This window comes from Schistocerca gregaria, chromosome 1 (assembly GCF_023897955.1).
Source record: "Schistocerca gregaria isolate iqSchGreg1 chromosome 1, iqSchGreg1.2, whole genome shotgun sequence".
Classification (NCBI taxonomy): Eukaryota; Metazoa; Arthropoda; class Insecta; order Orthoptera; family Acrididae; genus Schistocerca; species Schistocerca gregaria.
The window spans coordinates 374578833-374585017 of record NC_064920.1 but is presented as its reverse complement, the minus strand read 5'-3'; positions in this window follow the sequence as shown (position 1 = coordinate 374585017).

The following is a 6185-nucleotide window of genomic DNA, read 5'->3' as shown; positions in this document are numbered from 1 at the left end:
GCAAAGTCGTTATGTTCGCAGTTGAGAACATTATGAACCTAGTAGGCTGTAAACCCCCAGTTCTGGTCCACGTACGAGAGTGGTAATCACCGTTATTCTTATTAACACCACGATTAACATGTGTCACATCGTCAGTTCTTAAAGTATTTATCCGAGCATGTTACTTTTGGCCAACTTCTTAACAACTAAATAAGCACGAAGACAATGTGTAGCTGTCGATCTTCAAACATTTGTTCCCTCTAAATTGAAGAAGCACCTCTCTAATAAAACACCGCAATTTCTCGTAAATTAATGGAAAATAAAAGCCGAAAGGATTGAATGATGCAACTTAACGCCGTCTCGACATAAAGGTCACTTCTGATTGAAAACTGAGTTTTACTGCACATAAAAAGAGAATGGAGTTGCTAGTGGACTAGTTGAAGAGATATTCTGCAAAAGAATGTGAACCCTCGTTTCTAAACAACAGAATAGCATAACAAGTCATAACAGTCACTTAGGATTCAGTTCCACTGTGATATGGGGTTCACGTAGTAAGAATGTGGACCCCCATTCGTATTAAAGGTAAATGTTAAACAACACAATAGTCGTCATAACAAACATCAAGGATTCGGTTCTACTGTGACGTGTTCATCGTCCATGTAAACAACACAGTGTAGAGCTTTTAAATAGTTGGTTCACGTTGTAAGCTGCCACTCTTTTGAAAACTACATCTGAGGCGGTCTGTACCCTAAAATATGCCCACAGAGACTGCATCCAAGCTGTTATAATCTTGTCTGATTTTGGAACTGATGTGGGAAAAGGGAAGCTTACGCAAAAAGCAACGAGAGGGAGGAAGTTACTCAGAACGGACACAACTAGAACATTAACTACAAACCTCACGCTACAAAGCCCCAAAGTGCATAAATCAACAAAAGTTTTGAACCACCCCGAAACGACGTGCAGGTGTGTTGGTATTATGACTATCCTTGTACCGATTAGAAGAAGAGACCTGATGTTGTTTGTAAACGTACACATAGTTACCATGAACGCTGTATATTGATACAACGCCGCAAAATTTCAATTGAAAGTAAAGTAACAGTATGGACGCATTAGAGACGTATGTGGAACAGCAAAGTGAACATCTATCATGCCACGAACGACAGTCGCGAGCAATGCACAGGTACCCATCATCAATTCACGGGCAGAAGGCTTGTCAACCAGGGGAGTTGCCCGACGTTAACACCGGAGTGAAAGGGAATCGGTTCCAGTTGACAGGTAGAACGGAGGATTTCACACCGCACGCGCTATAGACGTTTGACGGGTGCACAAGATGATCAATATCTACGACTTTTAAGTCAAAGAAGACGCAGGCTGAGTGCTCCAGAACTGAGTTCGGCGTTCGAAGAGACTATAGGAGGTTCTCCACTGCATTAAACTCTTAGGGGACGATTTTCATTCCCAATGAGTATGGCGAGCACAGAATCGTACAACACGGCACCATGGTCTCTATTACAGACGAGCAAGAAATTGTATATAATGGATGCCATAAGATTGGCGTCGGGCGTTGTATACGGACAAAACTCTGATTTGTTTGCACCCTGATATATGATTGTATATAATGGATGCCATGAGATTGGCGTCGGGTGTTGTATACGGACAAAACACTGATCTGTTTGCACCCTGATAACCGCAGTTCCACAGTTCTACAGTTCAGGGACAACATTGCGCAGTCAATATGGGACCGTACCGCCAATACTCTGGTGATAATTTTATTTTGGTGGATGACAACACGCGTGCTCTTCGTGATGTTCCTCCAGAATGCTAAGAACACCAGGACGGCGTTGACTGCCTGTTCCCGGACAAGAACCCAAACGAACGTGTATGGGATAGATTGAAACGAGCTGTTTTTGGACGCCGACAACGAACACGCACTCTGCGCGACTTAGTACGGAATCGCCATTGAAGGGTAGGACAATTTGGACTGTGGCGTGCAGGGTGAACTGATCAGTGGTTCGCCACGACGGACTCAGGCCTGCATCCGAGCAGAGGGACGTTGCACAACGTGCTGAAGTTGCTCAGGAGTGCTGCGAAAACCCTCCCCATGGAAAAGAAATGATTCTGTCGTTATATGAAAGCCATTTTTTTAATTTGATGGTCAGGACACACTTCACATGAATATATACGCGTGCCTCAGACCCATTTTTTGGTGTCATGAATTTCGAAACAAAGGGGTAATGCAAAAATTTTGTTGATGTGTGTACAATTAATGGTGCCTTGCAGCCTCGATTTGTGCAGAGACGAATATTTTGTTATCTGTAGCCTATATTATCTAACAATTTGAAAGCAGTGAGCTTGAGTGATGAAAACAATAACTGATGAGGACGTCGTCTCCGTCACTGTACGACTCAAAGACCTGAATTATTGTTGCATTACCTGGACTGTTGAAAGTTTCTTACCATAGAGAAATAGCAGCGTGGTAAACATGGGCGGCGTAGGCCTTGAGAAAAATGTAATGCAAGTGAATTGAGCTTGTTTCGTATGGAACGACGATTAGTTACTAAACTTTGAGGCATGGTACACTTGGTAGAATTCGTTAACTAAGAGTAGTAGGAAGTTAATGAATTCATAAAGTCAAGATGTATGGAGTATTCAGTGTAATACGTGGGCAGAACTGACGTACAACATAGCCGTTCTGGCTACGAACAGAAATGAAGTCGTAACTTTATCGTCCATTTCGGACATGACGCTAAAAATTACGTGAAAAATAGCTTTACAAGCTGGGTAAAAACAGGCTTGCGACTGAAAGAAGCGATTTGTAAGCCACTTCAATTTAGGCCAACTTATAGACGGATACCGACCGCCACGTGCTCTGAAGCAACTGAAAACGAGGATGCAGCTCGATGCACAGTAAGTCCACATACAAAAACAAGCGCGGAAAAGACACCATTGTAGCTAATTTTAATACTAGCTCGGTTTTTCAGTCATGTGAATACAACCCGCAAGCGCGCTGCTTGCTGCTATCTCACCGTTATGCTGAAAGTTGCTGATAGAATGTGTCCGTACCAAAGTCAAGTGTCAATACTTCCGCTCCAACGGATTCCCGGGACGAAAGAGTGTCTTGTGTTTCAGATTGCTTCAGGGAACCAAGCAATCGATGCACCCTTAGTGCTCTGGTGGCCTACTCTTGTCAAAGCTTGGCAGTAAGAGTTCCCTTCTCTTTCTGCTCCACAAACACGCGCCACTCCTACGGACAGCGACGACTGGTGACTGAAAGTCTGCGAATCAATGAGACTTCGCGCAGACCGCGTGAAAGCGAAGTATGAAAGGCGCCCGCCTCGAAGAGGCCGTCTTTCAGTTGAAAGCGAGCGTCGTGAAGAAGATGGAAATTGCATCTTAAATGCCTCCCATTGGGTGGCAAACAACTTCGTCTTTCGTTAAAATATAGCTACAGATGCTCTTTCATGGTTCCGTACTTTCGTGTTAATATTTTTAGGATGTGCGCTAATTTGTACATCCGAGTTGAGAATGATGTGACACATGAGTCGTGGTGAAAAGATGAATTAAAGCGCAGTGCAGTTATGTTAGCACAGTAGTTTTACTGTTATATATTGAGAAATCTATGTGGTTTTGCTCTAAGAGCAGTCATACTTTAAAGGATTGTGAGACCATTGTTAAGCAACAGCAGATGGAACTGTGCAAGTGCTATACCATTAAGCATTACGCACGGTATGCACAAGAATTGTTACAAATTTTCAAGCCCTTCCGCCTCGTGGTAAATTCTGATTTGTTTTTATTCATATTCAGCTGTTGTTTCCCACCGTGTGTTTTGATGTTTCTGAAGCCTCAATTCCGTAGTTGCATTTCTTGCAAAAACTATCGTGAGAACAGTGAGGAGCGTTAAATGACATCTACTACAAGTAGTTGCTGTATGGATAGTTTGTTAACATAATAGCCGAGTAATTGATAGTTTCTTTCACAGGTATGTTCTTTGGCAATCCATAAATAAGTTAACGCCCTGCCATACTTCTGCATTCAGATCCGGTTTAAGGAATCTGTTCCATTATTTGCTTCAAGCGAATTAGAGACGTAACAGAAAGCCTAAATTAATAGGCGGAATTGGTATCTGTACACCGCCCCTCAACAGTACAGGTCCAACATCGTCGCCACTGCACTTCGTCGCTCCGTAATTGCGGTTCCATGCGCATGGTATTTCGATGGAGCCATTTGTGTCCTAGGTTCGTTCTAAATGACAAACACTTCAGGAAGGTGGATCGGTCCTGACTGAATATGGGTATGCAGCTCCCCGGGTTCCTGAATTGGGGACTGTTGAGTGCCACCAGTCTTTCGATATCGTAAAATCTGTGCTCATATCAGCGGCGACGGTGAGTTGTGATGGTGAAATATTATGTGTCTTGCAGAAGGCTGCATTTTGTCTTGATCATCTGGGTTGTGAAAATGGGATAAAACTTTGTAAGAATCATCTGAACCTTATATTGTGGTACACGTGTATAGGTTAGATGGCTGTAGAGACGAAACAGTGGTTACAATGTAGGCTATGAAGGACCTGTCGTACACTATTTGGGTTAGACTGGTCCAGATAAGTAGAAGTTATGTCTGGATCGGTTGCATATTTTCTTATCTAATCGTGTTGTGAACACTGCTCTCTTCTAACCACCAATAACATTGTTGTGCTGATTACGGGGACCGTCAGCCAGCCAAACAACTCAGTTCGAGTAATCAGATAACCTGAGGTATCGGTTCAAAAGCAGTCGTACGTTCTTGCCTTTCTCGCTATCGAAGTGTGCGTTTAGTGTTTCAACGAAGCGATTAAAACACAGGGAAATGGAACAGTGTGCACACTTGACAAGGGCAATATGTTGCCACGCTACATCATCCGGTGTAACTGCCCTGCAGAAGTCTAGTATCAAGATCCTATCGTTCAGATCTTCGCCACGTGCTTTTCCATTCCGCCGTGTTTTAATAATTTCACTGTAACATCACATTTGCACTTCGATAACGAATAAGTGAAGAAAGTACGACAGCACTGCACGACACAGCAGAATATGACTGTAACTACTGCACGTATTAAAATTTGTTATCTCAAGAAAAACGTTTAGTCTTGTCTTTTAGACGGTTTGTTCAATCAGTAACTTGTGCTTCTATAGTCCTTAGATTTGTCAGCCTTCAAACATCGACTGTACTCAATTGCCGAATTTTACAAATGGTGCAAATGGCTCTGAGCACTATGGGACTTAACATCTGAGGTCATCAGTCCTCTAGACTTAGAACTACTTAAACCTAACTAACCTAAGGACATCACACACATCCATGTCCGAGGCAGGATTCGAACCTGCGACCGTAGCGGTCGCGCGGTTCCAGACTGAAGCGCCTAAAACCGGCTCCGAATTTTACAGATAAATGACTTTGGTGAGTGGTAGAACAGGCACACATGCGTATTTGAAAATCATCTTTATTCGATTTTAGTCGTGCGAGCTGAGGTATTTGCCTTGAGTGCAGGATGACGACTATCTTAGCTGCTAGTGATTTCTCCTAATCGTGTTGTTAAGTCCTTACTGAGCGTGTTCAGTATCTGTGAACTACGGAGTACGCGTTCTTCAGAGCAATGGAACAGATGAGACGCATTCAAGTTATGAAATTCCTCAACTGGATCGACTTTCCACGTGTGCTTCATGCGTATAAGCCCAGTAGAAAAACTAGTCCTGGCCAGTCGGGACATAGAATGAGTGTCCAGAGAGTTACTATGGCCTTCACGCTATATTCGAAATATCTATGTGCGTTACATCTATGGAATTTGGTGATTTTCGACAGTAAGGAAGGCCACTATTCATTTTTTTGCGACGCAAACCATATAAGGCTGTCGCATATACCTTGCTGTATAGCCTTTTGTTGGTTATGACTTTATTGGGGAACCAGCGAAGAAAGTACGACAGCACTACACGATACAGCAGAATATGACTGTAACTACTGCACGTATTAGAATATGTTATCTCAAGCAAACGTTTAGCCTTGTCTTCACTCATACCTTACTATTGAGGTCACAGTATTAACTAAATTAAGTACACTTGATCCACATGTTTATTACATCTGATGATGACCTGTGCGACGAAACTGATAGTAAATAAAATTTTTGGTTCTGTTACCAGCTTATCTTGGTGAGTATGACGTGGACGTCTTTGTGTGATAAT